We start from the raw sequence: 18,571 nt of genomic DNA on the forward strand, positions 1-18,571 counted from the left end.
AAGACATTGTTTTACTTTATGAGACTAGCCACGGTGTTTATCCCCGCCCGTGTAAAGGTCTCTCAAAGGCGGAAGAGCGGCTTCTGGTCAGCCTGTATACTAATACTTTGCTGCACCCGGCAGCTCTCAAACACTTCGACCCTTCTTTCTCGGGTAGTTGTCCGCACTGTGCGGAGAAGTCTTCGGACATCCACCACATGGTCGGACATCTACCACATGGTGTATGCCTGCCTCTCCAACCCTGCTATCCCCCCCTCACCCCAACTCCATCCGGAAGGACTGGGAAGCGACCCTGCTCGGCTGCTCTGACCTACAGGCCCAACGGGCATTGGTCGGGCAAGCCCTTGCTGCGACCGACGCCTCCGCGCTCCAGAACTAGGGACCTCCACATATACTTCTAAAGGCTGACCCCCTGTGGGTCAGCTCATGCATAACCTTCTGTAAGGGCATCTGCAAATAAATGTTTTCCACCACCACCACCACCACCAAGACCCCTGTGCTGTGCGATGTCAGTGCTTTCTGTGAGTTAATCTGCCAATAAATATTTTCCGCCTCCACCACCACCACCCTTGTGCAGTGCGATGTCACCGCCGATAAAGACACTAGACAAAGGGGAGGAACTACACCTCCAACAGCTACAGACCAACAATTATAACAACCCACGAAGACTACACGCAATAGATCCGGAGTCATTTGACTCACAATGCAAGTTCTGTGGACAGAAGGCGGACTTGTACCATATGGTATGGGCCTGCCAACGAAATCAGGCGGTCACTATTAATAACCAGCTGACGCAGGAGGGGTGGGAGCCAGCTCTGACTAGCTCGGATGAAACGAGTCAAAGAGAGGTGATCGCAAGAGCCCGGACAGCAGCCTACGCCAATGGGGTTCCGGACTGAGAGCTTCAACCGCCGCTACAGCCTCCTAAACAATTTCATTAAAATATTTTCACCACCACCATTAAAATATTTTCACTCATCGGGGCGACGCCCACCACGTGGAAAAACACGTCGACCGACCTGGGGAGCGACCACATGATCGTCGAAATACACGTACACACTCCGGACAAGGCGCAGTGCAGTAAGCGAAAATTCAAATGGACCGATTGGGAAGATTTCAGAAAGAAACGAGACCAACAACAGTCTTCAGGAGATACGATCACGGACATCGAAGCCTGGACCCGCTCGCTGGTTGCAGACGCCAAAGCGTCAACCAACACCGTCGAAACCGAGGTTGAAACTGACAAGATGGACAGCCGCCTGGCGCATATCATCGAGGCGAAGAACTTTGTACTGGCCAGGTGGAAGGGACAGAGAATCAATCGGAGACTCGGAAAGAAAATAGCGGAGAACAACCGCAACATCGAGGAGCACTGCCCAACGGTCAACTGCCAGCAATGGGACGAGTTATGCAATGCAGTCGACGGCAAACTACACAACGTGAAATCGTGGAACCTGCTCAGGTATCTGTTGGACGAAACGAAGACCAAGTCCCGCCAGAGGAACTCCCTCGCACGTCTATTACACAAGGAGCTCGAGAATCACGGTGAAGATGCAGTGACCTTCCGGTTACGAGCGAAGTACTTGCCGCACACATCGACCGCACAACACGGACCATATGAGGGGGATCCGAACGCAGAACTGGATAAGGACTTTAGCGCAGAAGAGATCAGGACGGCGCTGCACAACCTCCACAGCAGATCGGCGCCGGGCCCTGACGGGGAGTAGAATCGCGCCCTGAAGAATCTCGACGACCGATCCGTGGAACAGTTAACGGCATTCATCAATGACTGCTGGCAGCGCGGAAGCCTCCGGGAACAGTGGTAAACTGCGAGAACGATACTAATCCCGCAACCCGGAAAAGCGCCGAGCCTCGACAACCTTCGCCCCATTTCTCTAACGTTGTGCGTCGGCAAGACCATGGAGCACGCACTGCTTAACCGCGGGCAGGCCCACTTAGAGCAGAAAGGGGCATACACACCATCCATCATAGGATTCCGCCCACAATTGTCCACGCAAGACGCAATTATACAACTGAAGCACCAGGTGCTTGACGGCACGACGAGAGGCACCAGAGCAATTCTCGGCCTCGACCTTGAAAGCGCGTTCGACAGAATCGCGCACTCGGCGATCTTACACCAGATATCGCGGCAAAACATAGGTGTACGCGCGTACAACTACGTAAAAGATTTCTTGACAGACAGGCGAGCTTTTTTAGTGGCAGGGGACATCCAGCTAGAAGAGCAAACGCTGTGAAGCGCCGGCACCCCGCAAAGCTCCGTCATCTCGCCCACGCTCTTCAACCTGGTCATGATCCGGCTAGCAGAAAAGCTACAAGAACTCTAAGACATCCGGCACACCATATACGCCGACGACATAACCCTCTGGGTGCACGAATGCAGCGACGGTCACATCGAAACGGCATTGCAGCTAGCAATCGAGACAATAGAGGAATACCTTGTGGGTACGGGATTACGATGCTCGCCGAAAAAGTCGGAACTCCTACTCTACCGCCCCACGCAGAGGGGCAGACCACCCGGGGGCGGTCGGAATGCGGTAACGACCAGACGAGAATACGAAGAGATCAGGCTACGCAAGAACAACGGAGCAACCATCCCAATAGGGCGCAGAATTAGGGTCCTCGGCATGATAATCAAGGCCAACGGCGTCAATGGCGAAACGATCACTAAATTAAAGCACAAGACGGTTAACGCCATGCGAATAATCAAAACGGTCACTAGCAGAAGAAACAGAATGAGGGAGGCGAGTATCACACGACTCATACACTCTTTCGTCATGAGCCATATTGCGTACTTCGCGGCATTCCCCAACTGGTACAAGGTCGAAGAAGCCAAGATCAACGTCCTCATCCGCAGGGTGTACAAGATAGCACTGGGTCTACCCGAGTCCACCAGCACGCACCAATTGCTCCGGCTGGGGCTTCACAACAAACTTAGCGAAATCGCCGAGGCGCAGCGACCTTCACAATTAGAAAGACTAGCGGGCACGAGAGCAGGACGCCAGATCATGGAATGTCTCGGCATCCGTTACAACGCACAAGGCCACAAAGACGCCGTTCAGAACGCGATCAGAAAAACAATAAGAGTCGACCCGATTCCACGAAACGTCCACCCGGAACACAACCGAGAAAAAAGAGTAGCCAGGGCAAGAACTCTCCTACACAGCCACGGAGACGAAACGGGGACAAGTTTCGTTGACGCCGCAGAATACGCAGAACGTTCGCGATTCCCGGTTGCGGTCGTCGATTCGAGCGGCAAAACGCGCATAACTGCAAGTGTAGCGTGCGAGCGCGCAGAAGAAGCGGCGGTGGCACTCGCCCTCACGGATCCGACGTGCACCACAGTTCTTTGCGACTCGCGACAAACGGTCCGAAACTTCGCCAAAAGATCGATCTCACAGAGCGCGGCCCGAGTCCTGAGCAATCGAGAAGTCCAGCGGGAGGTAGATTTTCAAACCACAATTCAGTGGTTCCCGGCGCACATAGAGAAGTATCGAAGACATATCGCAACCGATACGAGACGGCACACGCCAAGGCGCGCGAGCTCGCGAACCGCGCCGGCGACCGTCGTCCAATGGGACAGCACCAAAGACTGCTTGACCAGCTGCAAAGAAATTACCAAAGCCCTCTGCCGGCCTACCGAACCTTCCCTCCGCCCAGCGACAAGCTGGACAGGCCGCACGCGGTGGCCCTCAGACAACTGCAGACGCTCACGTACCCCAACCCGGGACGATACCACAAGCTCTACCCCGGCACATACCCGACAAATATATGCAAGGTCTGCCACACGGATATCGCCACTTTAACCCACATGCTCTGGGACTGTAGCAAAAACCCTGACGGTGCTAACTCCGAAACCCTCCCGCCGCTGTGGGCCGCTGCCTTGCGCAGCCCCAGCCTCGGTGACCAACTCTGGGCCGTCTAGCAGGCCCGCGAGGCGACGGCGAAGCATCACCTCGACGTCCCCACGTGGGATACCTAACGCCCTGTCGGCGAAAGCTCTGCAGGACCTTAAATAAAGTTGTTACCAACCAACCAACCTTCCGAATGGAAGCTGGTGGTGGTGGTAGTGGTTTTATTAAAAATAATAGTAAAAAGAAAGGAAAAGAAGGCTACAGAATTGGTGGTGGTGGTAGTGGTTTTATTAAAAATATTAGTAAAAAGGAAGGAAAAGATTTTTGCTAGCCCCGGCATCTGCCATCGATACTGAAGCGCCTGAGCTGGGGCAGCGGAAATAAAGGGCAGCAGGCAGAATGGAGAAATGAAATGAAAGAGGTGAGGGGACAGGAATAGAGGACAGGGGGAGAAGTAATATGTACAAACTATTTACACAATAAGAAATGTGTCCAGGTTGTGCGCGTGATTAGTTTATTTTAGAGGAATTAAATCACACACGCGCACAGCACTGTGTTGGTCACAACTGGAGTGGGGCGTCCAGTTATTAATCGTTCAAAGTAGAACTCGCGGAGCGTTCGGTCACTGCGTGTAACTACCTGACGGAGAACAGACGGGACGTCAAGCCCGTGTGTTCGAGGAATGCACAGAGGCTCACCAAAGTTCGCTCACGAGTGCGCGCACTGCCCTGCGGCCATAAAAGCGTCTTGATGGAGTCTTGTAGTATGCCCTGCGCCCTATAGGCCGCGAGCATATCGCGACGAGCATCGGCGAACGCGGAGCAGCGAAGGAGCAGATGTTCTAGTGTTTCCACTGCACCGCATCCGTCACACACAGAATTGGGGATTTGGATATGTGTCTGTTCCCAGTTGCCCAGGTGGTCGCGCGGTCGCGTGGCTGAGGCGCACGTGGCTCAGGAATATCATTCGGGAGAGGAGGAGAGCTGAGGGCAAAGATGACGCATGCCATCACATGTCCCGCTGTCGGTGCCAGCTGGAGAGTGTTCGAATGTTGCGTGACGAACAGAGAAACATGCTTCACAGAAGAGTTCTTGCCTCGATTCAAATTAAAAGCTGCTACTGCATACACACGACCAATCTTTCGTGCAGTGCGTATTCCGAATTAGCCAGTGGTGTGACTGCTTTTTCTTTGCTTAAGCCACACTGTAAACCAGCGCAAGAAGGAGGTATGGCGAGGAGTGCTTTCGGCACTGTCCACTGCAGTGTCAGCTTTGCGCAGAGGCAGTGTCGCATCCCATGAAGTCTCGACTGAGGAGCGACTATTGCTAGTTGAAAACTTTTCCCAATGCCCCGCCTGGACGACGTGAAATACCGTCGGCCGAGGCAATTTTTGGATGGCCCTCCGGGGCCAAATTAACCTAATCAAAAGGAAAAATTGTTGTAGTGCTACCAATAATAATTTAAGGTGCGCTAGCGCTTACAGTGCTATCGTGGGAGGCGCATAACCCTTTATCTCTATCCAAACTGTTCCCATACGTGAACTATGGGTCCGAATCGTGAAAAGTTTCTATAGAACCACTCTAGACGTGACGTTGCGACATCATCGCAATCTGCGTTGCAACCTGGGGCTCACAAGTCGCACGGGTGGCAGCCATCTCAGGGAAGTGGCGCATCGCTTAATCGCTGCACAACGCACAGTAGAGAATGACCAGTTCCGCATATATAGGCGTTAGCCCGCTAATTCGATCGCGCCGTATCCTTAAGACTGAGCTTAAGTGCCCCCTACAGTTTTAATGCGAAAGCAATACTTGTCCGTACTCGCAGATGCTGCAGAAAATCCCAGCGATGGCAAGGAACTGACGTCATCAAGCGGCCGTACGGCGCACAGAGCAACCCAAGCGCCGCCACTTCAGGCAATCCTATACATCGTACTGAAATTACGGGGCAACCGTTGGTCGCACAACGTTCCAGGTGGTGTCAAACGATTTCTCGTTGCTCATAGCTTACATGTACTAGTCAAGTTGGAGGTTAGCTTGCGGCAGGGATTCGAACCGACGACATTGCAACTTCAATTGTATGCCTTCCCATACTTACGTGCCAAAACTGATGCAGTAAGCCGTTAGTCGTACAGCGTTCCTAGCTTGCGACAGGCATTCGAACTAACAACATATTCACCTTCAGTTGTATGCCTTCCCATACTTTCGTACCAAAATTGTAATGCAACCGTTCTTTTTACAGGCTTCCGGGTGGTGTCACACGCGTCCAGGGACTGTAATGGTTTTGCATTCCCACACGTAAGCAGTTTTAAGTGTCCGACGAATTTTTGAAGCGCTAAGCTTCACTACGCAAGTTTTTCGAGCCGTCAGCGGGGCCGCAAGTTTAACCTTGAATGTAGGTAGAGGTTCAAACCATGAGCATAACTGGTGGTAGTCAGGTTCGACACCAAGGTGGCTCATAAGGTCAAAGTCGAGATAGTTGGTGTAATAGCCGCTGGTGTCCCTGCTGTAGGTGACGTCCCATAAAAGAGGAGGAGCAAGAAGTCGAGGAGTATATAAGCTCGTGTGTGCGCGCTGCCTCGCTTTTCTGATTTAATATCTGGTACGGGTCCTATTTGGACCCAAGATATTGTCACCGACAAACGTAGCAGGACGCGGGAAGCACCGCCGTTTAATGAGGCGAGGCTTGTCGAACAGCCGCGCTCATTCAAGACAAAGAAGACGTTCGGCAACGCGATGGGAGACAGGTTCGGCTAGCAGGTGGCAACAGGACGTCGCACACAGCGGCTCCGGTCGTGGCGCCCTCGGCGTCGTCGTGACCTCCCCCTCCGTCATGACGTGAGAGGAAAGAGCACGAGTTTTAAGACTGCAACGACGTTGCAGCTTGTCCCAGCAGGCGCCTCAAAGCCCTAAGCGCAGAACAGGACGTCTCTGCGAGTTCTACCCAGCCGTACTAGGCGTGCATCTTTAATATCCAGCTTGCTACAAGACCACGTTACGTAATATGCGCGTAAACTCTGTTCCAGGATAATTTGGAACGAAGTCTGACAAGTATGGGAATGTTCACGCAACCCGGAGGGCATACATACTTAGCTGAAATTGTTTGCGAACTTTAAGATCAGCGTTGTCTGCGTCCTTGGAACCGAAGCAGGGATTGTGCTTGGTCGAAAAGAGTGCTCTGTCTGCAGGATGGGCGCTGCGTAGCGACGTCAACATCGCCGTGACTGTCTCTAGAAGGAACGTAGTACTGCCTCAGAATGCCGAACGGAGTCCAAATCGGACGCCCTTCTAGAGTTGCTCCAAAGCTGCGTGTTTACAGCGCAGCGAATGAACGCTTACTCCAGTTTTCCTCGAGACAGACGACCTGGGGGAAAGATGTGTACGAAGGAAACGTGATGACGGGTGATCGGAGATCACTGCTTCTTCCACGTCCCGTGCGCATTGCCAGCGTGAAAACCCAAAGGCCACGTCATCTTTCTTCGTTGTCACAAAGCATTCAGTGCGTAGTACACCCTACCTGTAGCATTTCCCATCGGCCTGGCTACGAGGATGCAGCAAGATGCACCCGTAGTATACAGGGACGGGCAACTCACGATGAACGCTATCCTAAATGTTAAGTGTTGGCCATGCGCTCTTTCGTGCTGCTGTCTTCCAGGTCAGCGGAGTCACGGATTTTTTTATTTATCATCGGCCGGTGTGCGCAGGTTGTCCGAGTCACATTGTAACCGTTGCCAGAAGCGTCCAGTACCCTAAACTCTACAATGTATATACTTCACCACGTGTCCGCAAGATCAGAAGGAAGCATCGAACCGCTTTGGCTTCTCGATTTCATGCATTCAGATTCCAGTCGGTTGGCACTTTAGGCTCCGAACTCCCCTGGACCGCTTCGCGAATCTCGACCTGTCCAAGTGGTATCCATCTCGATCTCGACGGCCCATAACGACGCGAAGCGCAGGTGGAACAGTTTACGTTGTTCAACCTCTCATCCACTGCTCTCTTCTTCCGTACGCTGTAGAGGCTATCAGCAGGTGGTGTTACAGCTGCAACTCTGACGTGCGTGGCTTGTTCAAGCGGATACCGTGATGCGTAGAGTCAGTGCTGTGGTTTCGAGCAAGGAACTGCGACCCTGAGTCCATTGCCGAGTGTTTTTGTCCATGAGTGTGACTGTGCTGCATTGACACTAACGGATGTCATGATGTGTACTGGTCGCGCTGGATTGCCGGGATGTGGTTTTATATATTGGCCGCTGGATCAGACTGTAGGGAACGCGCTAATAGTTATTTCCGATACGAAGTCTGTGCCCCATTTTAGAACACCTTTTTATGATAGAAAAAACCGTCCCGTATGGCCAACTTGTTCCAGCTAATTTTGCAACCCCCCTCCCCCCCTCCCCCCCACGGGAAACTTTCTTCTGAACGTGTGATTATCTAGTCTTTACTCATATTGCCGTTTATAAGTGTGACGTCTGGAAAGCTGTGCATATGAGCCGCGGCGAATTGATTTTATTTGCAGTTTTTCGGAAAAGAACGCGCTTGGAGCCTTCTGTATTCTAGAATTATTTATTTGATTTTATGTTCGTTTTTATTCATTTCTTTGATGCTGTCTTTATTTGAATTCGGCACAAGTACTTGGCTTCACAAAAATTGATGCATTTACGTAAACGAAGAGCCTATGTAATCCTCGGAGAGAGCCGCAGAATCCTGTCTACGCGATTAATGAGCAACGCTGGAAGCCTAAAATGTCCAGGAGGTCCGTCTTAGCGCCGGTGACCATAGTGCGATCCTTTATTTCTTCTTAGGGCGGTTCGTATGCTTGTTCTGGCACTACTAGTATTTACTAAATGTGCTAACTGGGGCAGCCAGGCTTGATGGAAGGGTAGCGCGACAGTTGTGAGCGATTTAATTTATGCATAAATTTACTCGTTTGCTGCCAAAAATCGCTCCCGTCTGTCATTGGGACCAGAAGAATATCCTGGTCCTGAAGACAGCGTAGTCCTCCGAAGGCTGCTAATCGCGGTTGTTTATTCAGCACAGAGCAGAAAAAACTAGGGGTAACTGTTTTTTTTGTTGGGGGGGGGGGGGGGGGGGGTAGGTATATTCGTTATAAATAGCGATGTAGTAAAAACGGAAAAAACCCGTTTTTTCTTCACTATTAGCTTGCCTGTGACGAATACTTGTGAAATTCATTACGGGTGTCTGGTTCTCTTAGGTGTTAGAGATGCCGCCCGGAGGTGGCTGTGCGTACGGGACCCTTAATTCTTTCTGACAAACGCACCTCTGGCTGAGGGAGGGTTGAGAAGCAATCTTGGTTGCTTTCAGGATGACGCTGCAATATCGTCCCCATTGTACCACTTCCACACGATGCGTCTTCCTGAAAAGTTGTCAGGGTTGCGGACTGTTACATACATGTGCACACCTCTTTTTTGCGCTCTGTACACTCTGGCGTCCAAGCAAGCATGCCCACATTCACAAGGTGCGTCCCACAGACGCCCAATTTTGTTCGCCGAAAGCAGCGAGGTAGCCTCCGATGTCTCCTTATGTACTGAATAACAGTGTACAGTTGCGTAGTTCAGCAGTCTCGACAACCAATGTAATCGCAAATGCGAGTTTCTTAGAAATGGGAGCGAAGGTCGATACTTTATAGTTCCTGACGAAACTATGACAGTACTCGGCTCAGCGCGGATCGTACCAGTATAGCCTGGTGCCATCTCTTACGCACACACGCTCCTCTTTTAAATGCATTCCAAGACTGTCTGCACAGTCACTTAACTGCTGCCCTTACAAAAAGTCTACAGACAGTCTATAGACTTCTTATAGACACTATTGCGGTCTACAGATATTTCTTTTTGTCTATGGAGAGTCTGTAGAGTGTATATAGAGAAGTCTGCTAAATGTGTACGGCCATAAGTCTAAACCTTGTCTATAGACTGTCTATAGAAATGTATTACTTAGACAGTTCTCTAGGGTTTGGCTATCCGTAGACTTTTTAGACTGAAGTCTTTGGACAGAAATTTTTGTAAGGGTGGTTACTGCTTCTTTGCAAACGTACGGTCGGCTACAAAAACTTACCGGGGAATAAAGACGCAAAAAAAAGAACTCGCAGCTGGGGGGCACAATCTAGACATGCAAGCCATAGAGGAAGGAAAAGGTGCAGGGTAGGCCGTGACGTCACAGTTTGCAAAGCCGGAAGAGATACTACCTCACCATAGTATATCTGCAACGCTGTTTCCGGTCGTTGCCAAGAGCACCCCGACCCACGTGACCTCCCGTACGCTTTCCTCAGGCCGCAGTTGGAGACCTGGAAGACAGTGAATAGAATAACCTAGTGCACTGTGCCGCCTCTCCCATCTTTTCCTTATTTCATGGGACCGGCAGTGGCAGGTGCTAGTCTCCGTGCATTTGAAACCGCGCATGCGCAAAAGACAACCGTCTCGTCCGGTGTACGTCTGCGCCGGTACTGTCCGCTATACTAAATCTCGCTGCTATCTACAAAACGAACTCGACAAACCAAGGAAATGTGAAGGTAACGTAAAGAAAAATACACGGCTTGTTCGTTATGTGCAAAGTCTCAGAGCATCTTGTTTCCTCGACACGCCAATGAGAAACGAGTCTCGGCGAAGCGCCATGTTGCGCATGCGCAAATACCCCTCCGAGCTCGCAACGCATCAAGAACGCCTTTCTTAAATTATTGGACGTCTTCCCTGCGTAATTTTTTTGTTACCCTGCGGGAACTCGAGTGATTCAAACTACCTTCCAACTTCCTCTGCGTGCTGAAAAAAAAAAGGACTTTGTTGGTGGAATGCGCATCGCTCCACGTACGAATGAAGTCTTTCCGAGACGACGATCTGGCCCGATTCTGGTCCCAGTTGCTTACTTGCCGCGGGTAATTTTTTGTTTGTCACGTGTAAAAACTGGACGGGATAACTTCCAGTTCCCACAGGCTTCTTGCAAACCTAAGCTGTAGCAGATTCTCAGGGTCAGTTGTATTATGCCAGCCAGTAGTCAACAAGACAATGTCCCACTTTGCAGCCATTCCGGTTCTTTCTCTATCATCACTCTAAACTACAGCGTGCACATTTGGCTCAAAACTGACGACAAGTTCTCGTCCGTACTGAGCTCAAACATTACCATCCAGACAGAAACCAGGCGGTCTAGTGATTTGGCTCTAACCCATCGCGATTAAAACTTTGCATCACATCTCAAGGATACGGTTCTGGCGTCGCATACGTTTCTTGCAGCAGCGTTCGCATTTTACGTCTGTTTCCTCCAATAAACGCCCAATTGCTCACTGGACACAGGTCAACGCTAAATATATTGCACAGGCAAAAGCCATACGAACAAAAAAAAACATGCGGAAAGCAGCTGGCACATGGATGTCTGCGGAACCAGCTCCCGGAGGTAATGGTCTCTGGGCGGTTCTTAGCGGCTCACCGGCCGCCCGAAGACAGCAACGTCTCCTCTAAAATGGCATAGGCTTGTAGACAATGCCGTCCCTATATTCGGCCACCAAGTGTACGCTAACTTTTGTAATATCCGGCTGCTCCTCAAAACGTATATCAGGCATTGGTAAAGGTGCGGGGGGGGGGGGGGGGGGGGTGGAGTGTGTAATCGCTGGTTATAGTTCCTGTAAAAACTGCTGACTATAAATTCCAGAGCGCTTCAGCGCGTTCATGCTGAGACACGGCTGCTTAAGAGGCAGTCACTAACTGTTAATGCAAATGAATCCGTTGAAGGAAGCGTACTTGTTGGCAGATTATATATACACACGGAAAACGAAGCGAGAACTTGTATGTCCAAAATAAGCGCTATTCCTGTTTTGGCATGCTGAGAGAACGATAAAAATCTCAACATGCGCTTTTCCGCAAGAATATGAAAAATTGGGAAATTGATTGTATGCTTAAACACCAACAAAACTTGGCCGTGATCTTTAAGTTCCATGGTGTCTGTTCGGAGTACTCTTAAGTGCCGTTTATAAAGTGTGTCGTTACAACTTAGCATTCTGATCGTACTGGAATAAAACAAGCCTCACTGTTCGTACACACGACCGCCCTCTTAATTGTGCCGGGGGTTTGGCTCGCGCTAGTACGGCCAAGCGGACACTGGAGTGACGTCCACACCTGGTGCTGCCGGGACTGCCTTGACAAGCCTGACTTCAAACAGAAAAGAAATCTCAGGGGCTTTACTTGTCTAAGCCTGGAATTCAGTGAAAAGATTCTGCACACATGGTTACTCATCACATGGCTTCATGTTAACCCATCGGATGCTCTTAAGGTCAACCCAAAGGTCACCCAGTGTCAGATGTCAAAGATCAACTACAGGTCATGATTCAAAGGTTCGACACCATAACTGTACCACATATTGTCACGGTGTTGGTCACAAGACAGGGGCCCGGCAAGAGAGGACTCGGCAGAACGTCCTTCGGTCGGAGAAACGGCGAACTTCAACTTCCTTCAATCCGCGCGCCAGCAGCGCCAACGTCTTTTTTGCTTTAGCGCCAGCTGGCAATCCTTCCCTCTTAAAAAGCGCGCTCAGATGACCGCGCGAACACAAGCACACACAAGCACACAAGAAATGCTCGAAGTATCTGGGGGTCATAGTGCAAAATACGGCTTCATGCATATAACATAGACGATCTCTGGACAAGGTAGTCGACGGCTTCTCTGCTGGGAAAGTGCCGCGTCCGGTAGTACTTCGTAATAAACATCGCTGACGCGCCGCTATACTTTATAAGGACCGAAATAACGGCAAAGTAGTTTTTCGGACAAGCCTCGCCGTCGAACAAATATCCATACCCAAACGTGGTCGCCGGGATTGTAGAAGAATTGTCTGTGCCAGAGGTTGTATCGGTGTGAGTCTTGTTGCTGTGTGATGTGAACACGTGCTAGCTGACGAGCCTGCTCAGCTTCGTAGGCAAACTCCTCAGCGTCAGCAGAAAGCTGGTCATCAGTTGCGCAAGGGACCATTGCGTCGAGCATCGTCTGAACCTTCCTGCCGTAGAGGAGGCGGAACGGTGTGAAACGGGTCGTCTCTTGAGCTGCCGTGTTATAGGCGAATGTCACGTACGGTATGATCATGTCCCAAGTCCTGTGTTGCACATCGACGTACATCGCCAGCATGTCCTCCATGGTCTCATTAAGCCGCTCTGTCAGCCCATTTACCTGCGGGTGGTAAGCAGTAGTTTTACGGTGGGTCGTACCGCTCAGCTGAAAAATTTCGGCCATCAGCTGGGAATTAAAGGAGGTCCCTTGGTCGGTAATGACGTAGGTCGGGGCGCCGTGCCGAAGGACGATCTGTTTCATGAAGAAATCCGCAACCTCGAACGCTGTGCCACGCCGCTTTAAATCGCACACAAGAAATTCCTGTTAGTTATTCAAAGATGTTTTGGCACTCTAATTGGCTCGCCTTACATGCTGAGCGTCATGTCAACTTGTGAATGTCAAATGTATCCGGTAACCTTGGCATGTGTACATATGTAAATAAAATTTTTTCTAATCACGCTGTGCCACGAGGTAAGGCTCTGGCCTCGGCGTATCGAGTGAGGTAGTCTGCGGCAATGATGATGTACCAGTTGCCACCCGAGGACAAAGGGAAAGGGCCCAGAAGGTCCATGCCGACCTGATCGAAAGGGGCACATGGTGGTGCAATAGGTTGGAGGAACCCCGGAGGCTTGGCGGCCGGGGCCTTACGGCGCTGACATTGCCGACAGCTCTGCACGTAGCGTTTCACAACAGTGACAAGTTTGGGCCAGTAGAACAGCTGGCGTATTCTGGAAAGCATGCCCAAATGGCCAGAGGTTGGCTCGTCGTTGCACGCAGAAAGGATTTCCTCTTGAAGTGTTGTCGGCACGACGAGGAGGTACGCTCGCGAACTGGAACCAGGGTTCTTCTTATAGAGCACGCCTCGTTGCAGGGAAAACGACGACAGGTGTCGAGAAAAACTTTTAGGCACGGTGGCCGACTGACCTTCCAGATAATCAATGAGCGGTCGTAACATTGGATCGGCGCGCTGCTGAGTTGACAATTCAGAAGAATCGATTACCCCAAGGAAGCTGACGTCATCGTCCGTGTCGGGTGTAGCACGTTCGACAGGCGCACGACAGAAGGTGTCGGCGTCTTCATGCTTATGTCCGAACTTATAGACAATGGTGATGTCAAACTCCTGCAGGCGAAGGCTCCATCGCGCCAGGCGTCCAGACGGGTCACGCAGGTTGCCAACCAACACAAGGAGTGATGATCACTGACCACTTTGAAAGGGCGACCATAAAGATAGGGGCGAAATTTCGCAGCAGTCCAAATAATGGCGAGGCATTTTTTTCAGTCGTGGAATAGTTAGTCTGCACGCGACAGAGAGCGGCTTGCATAAGCAATGACTCGTTCAACGCCATCCTGGCACTGCACGAGAACCGCGCCGAGGCCGATGTTGCTGGCGTCGGTGTGCATTCCAGTGTCACCCCGCTGATCAAAATGGCTAAGAACGGGTGGCGTTTGGAGACGCAGGCGGAGCTCGGCGAAAGCCACGTCTTGCTCGCGGGATCAAACAAAAGGTGTGGCATCGCGGGTGAGGCGAGTCAGCGGTTCCGCGAGGTCGCGAAATTTTCGATAAAACGCTGGTAGTAACTGCAGAGCCCTAGGAAATGCCGAACAGCTTTCTTGTCACGTGGGAGTGGAAATTCCGCAACCGCTGGAAGCTTGTCGGGGTCGGGCTTCACGCCGGCGACGCTGACGACATGGCCGAGAAATTTCAGCTCCTGGTAATCGAAATGGCATTTCTAGGGCTTCAGTGTGAGGTTAGCTGAACGAAGGGCTTCGAGGACTGTCCGCAGGCGTTCAAGATGTTGACTAAACGAGCCTGCGAAAACCACCACGTCGTCGAGATAGACTAGGCAAAACTGCCATTTAAACCCGGCAAGGACAGTATCCTGAACTGAAGAGAACTAATCGCAAGTACCCGGACAGCAGCCTATGCCAATGGGGTTCCGGACTGAGATCGTCAATCGCCGCTACAACCTCCTAATTAAATTCAGTAAAATATTTTCACCACCACCATTAAAATATTTTCACTCATCGGGGCGACGCCCACCACGTGGAAAAACACGTCGACCGACCTGGGGAGCGACCACATGATCGTTGAAATACACGTACACACTCCGGACAAGGCGCAGGGCAGTAAGCGAAAATTCAAATGGAACGATTGGGAAGATTTCAGAAAGAAACAAGACCAACAGTCTTCAGAAGATACGATCACGGACATCGAAACCTGGGCCCGCTCGCTGGTTGCAGACGCCAAAGCGTCAACCAACACCGTCGAAACCAAGCTTGAAGCTGACGAGATGGACAGCCGCCTGGCGCATCTCATCGAGGCGAAGAACTAGGTCATGACAAGGTGGAAGGGACAGAGACTCAATCGGAGACTGAGAAAGAAAATAGCAGAGATCGACCGCAACATCGAGGAGCACTGCCGAACGCTCAACCGCCAGCAATGGGAAGAGATATGCGATGCAGTCGACGGCAAACTACAGAACGAGAAATCGTGGAACCTGCTCAGGCATCTGTTGGACGAAACGAAGACCAAGTCCCGCCAGAGGAACTCCCTCGCACGTTTACTACACAAGGAGCTCGAGAATAACGGTGAAGATGCAGTGACCGTCCGGTTACGAGCGAAGTACTGGCCGCACACTTCGACCGCACAACACGGCCGATATGAGGGGGACCCGGTTGAAGAACTGGATAAGGAGTTTGGCGCAGAAGAGATCAGGACGGCGCTGCACAACCTCCACAGCAGATCGGCCCCGGGCCCTGACGAGGTGTCGAATCGCGTAGTGAAGAATCTCTACGACCGATCCGTGGAACAGTTAACGGCATTCATCAATGACTGCTGGCAGCGCGGCAGCCTCCCGCAACAGTGGAAAACTGCGAGAACGATACTAATCCCGAAACCCGGAAAACCGCCGAGCCTCGACAAGTTTCGCCCAATTTCTCTAATGTCGTGCGTTTTCCCAAGACCATGGAGCACGCACTGCTTAACCGCGGGCAAGCCCACATAGAGCAGAAAGGGGCATACACACCATCCATCATAGGAATCCGCCCACAATTGTCCACGCAAGACGGAATGATACAACTGAAGCACAAGGTGCTTGACGGCACGACGAGTGGCACCAGAGCAACTCTCGGCCTCGGGTTTGAATGCGCGTTCGACAGAATCGCGCACTCAGAGATCTTACTCCAGATACCGCGGCAAAACCTAGGTGTACGCTCGTACAACAACGTTAAAGATTTCTTGACAGACAGGCGAGCTGTTTTAGTGGCAGGGGACCTCCAGCTAGAAGAGCAAACGCTGTGAAGCGCCAGCACCCCGCAAAGCTTCGTCATCTCGCCCACGCTCTTCAACCTGGTCATGATCCGGCTAGCAGAAAAGCTACAAGAACTCTAAGACGTCCAGCACACCATATACGCCGACGACATAACCCTCTGGGTGCACGAAGGCAGCGACGGTCACATCGAAACGGCATTGCAGCTATCAATCGAGACAATAGAGGAATACCTTGTGGGTACGGCATTACGACGCTCGCCGTAAAAGTCGGAACTCCTACTCTACCGCCCCACGCAGAGGGGCAGACCACCCGGGGGCGGTCGGAATGCGGCAACGACTAGACGAGAATACGAAGAGATCAGGCTACGCACGAACAACGAAGCAACCATCCCAATAGTGCACAGAATTAGGGTCCTCGGCATGATAATCGAGGCCAACGGCGTCAATGGCGAAACGATCACTAAATTAAAGCACAAGACGGTTAACGCCATGCGAATAATCAAAAGGGTCACTAGCAGAACAAACGGAATGAGGGAGGCGAGTATCACGCGACTCATACACTCTTTCGTCATGAGCCATACTGCGTACGTCGCGGCATTCCACAACTGGGACAAGGGACAAGAAGCCAAGATCAATGTCCTCATCCGCAGGGTGTACAAGATAGCACTTGGTCTACCCGAGTCCACCAGCACGCACCGATTGCTCCAGCTCGGGCTTCACAACACACTTAGCGAAATCGCCAAGGAGCAGCGACCTTCACAATTAGAAAGATTAGCGGGCACGAGAGCAGGACGCCAGATCATGGAAAGTCTCGGCATCCGTTACAACGCACAAGGCCACAAAGACGCCGTTCAGAACGCGATCAGAAAAACAATAAGAGTCGACCCGATTTTACGAAACGTCCACCCGGAACACAACCGGGAAAAAAGAGTAGCCAGGGCAAGAACTCTCCTACACAGCCACGGAGACGAAACGGGGACAAGTTTCGTTGACACCGCAGAATACGCAGAACGCTCGCGATTCGCGGTTGCGATCGTCGATTCGAGTGGCAAAACGCGCATAACTGCAAGTGTAGCGTGCGAGCGCGCAGAAGAAGCGGAGGAAGCGGCGGTGGCACTCGCCCTCACGGATCCGACGTGCACCACAGTTCTTTGCGGCTCGCGACAAACGGTCCGAAACTTCGCCAAAAGATCGATCTCACAGAGCGCGGCCCGAGTACTGAGCAATCGAGAAGTCCAGCGGGAGGTAGATTTTCAAACAAGAATTCAGAGGTTCCCGGCGCACATAGAGAAGTATCGAAGACATATCGCAACCGATACGAGGCGGCACACGCCAAGGCGCGCGAGCTCGCGAACCGCGCCGGCGACCGTCGTCCATGGGACAGCACCAAAGACCGCTTGACCAGCTGCAAAGAAATTACCAAAGCCCTCTGCCGGCCCACCGAACCTTCCCTCCGCCCAGCGACAAGCTGGACATGGCGCACGCGGTGGCCTTCAGACAAACGCAGACGCTCACGTACCCCAACACTGAACGATACCACAGGCTCTATACCCCGGCACATACCCGACAAATATATGCAAGGTCTGCCACACGGTTATCGCCACTTTAACCCACATGCTCAGGGACTGTAGCAAAAACCCTGACGGTGCTAACTCCGGAACCCTCCCGCCGAGGTAGGCCGCTGCTTTGTGCAGCCCCAGTCTTGGTGACCAACTCTGGGCCGTCCAGCAGGCCCGCGAGGCGACGGCGAAGCATCACCTCGACGTCCCCACGTGGGACACCTAACGCCCTGTCGGCGAAAGCTCTGCAGGACCTTAAATAAAGTTGTTACCAACCAGCCAATCCTCCGAATGGAAGCTACACAATTGGGTATTTGGATGCGTGTTTGTTCGCAGGTGGCCAGGTGGTCACGCGGTCGCGTGGCTGAGGCGCACGGGGCTCAGGAATATCATTTGGGAAAGGAGGAGAGTTGAGGGCAAAGATGACGCATGCCATCACATGTCACGCTGTCAGTGGCAGCTGGAGAGTGTTCGAATGTTGCGTGACGAACAGAGAAACATGCTTCACAGAAGAGTTCTTGCCTCGATTCAAATTAAAAGCTGCTACTGCATACACACGACCAATCTTTCGTGCAGTGCGTATTCCGAATTAGCTACTGGTGTGACTGCTTTTTCTTTGCTTAAGCCACACTGTAAACCAGCGCAAGAAGGAGGTATGGCGCGGAGGGCTTTCGGCACTGTCCAGTGCAGTGTCAGCTTTGCGCAGAGGCAGTGTCGCATCCCATGAAGTCTCGACTGAGGAGCGACTATTGCTAGTTGAAAACTTTTCCCAATGCCCCGCCCGGACGACGTGAAATACCGTCGGCCGAGGCAATTTTTGGATGGCCCTCCGGGGC

The 18,571-nt window shown here is 51.9% G+C and overlaps 2 non-coding genes across 2 annotated transcripts; both read left to right on the top strand.

The window, feature by feature from the left end:
* Nucleotides 1-5,139: 5,139 nt before the first annotated feature.
* LOC144102857 (U4 spliceosomal RNA) lies at nt 5,140-5,281 on the top strand. The gene has a single exon (XR_013308239.1). It is a non-coding gene; the product is annotated as a U4 spliceosomal RNA (small nuclear RNA).
* A 13,148-nt stretch (nt 5,282-18,429) lies between these two features.
* Nucleotides 18,430-18,571, top strand: LOC144102855 (U4 spliceosomal RNA). Its single transcript, XR_013308237.1, has one exon. It is a non-coding gene; the product is annotated as a U4 spliceosomal RNA (small nuclear RNA).

Source organism: Amblyomma americanum, chromosome 8 (genome assembly GCF_052857255.1).
Source record: "Amblyomma americanum isolate KBUSLIRL-KWMA chromosome 8, ASM5285725v1, whole genome shotgun sequence".
Classification (NCBI taxonomy): domain Eukaryota; kingdom Metazoa; phylum Arthropoda; class Arachnida; order Ixodida; family Ixodidae; genus Amblyomma; species Amblyomma americanum.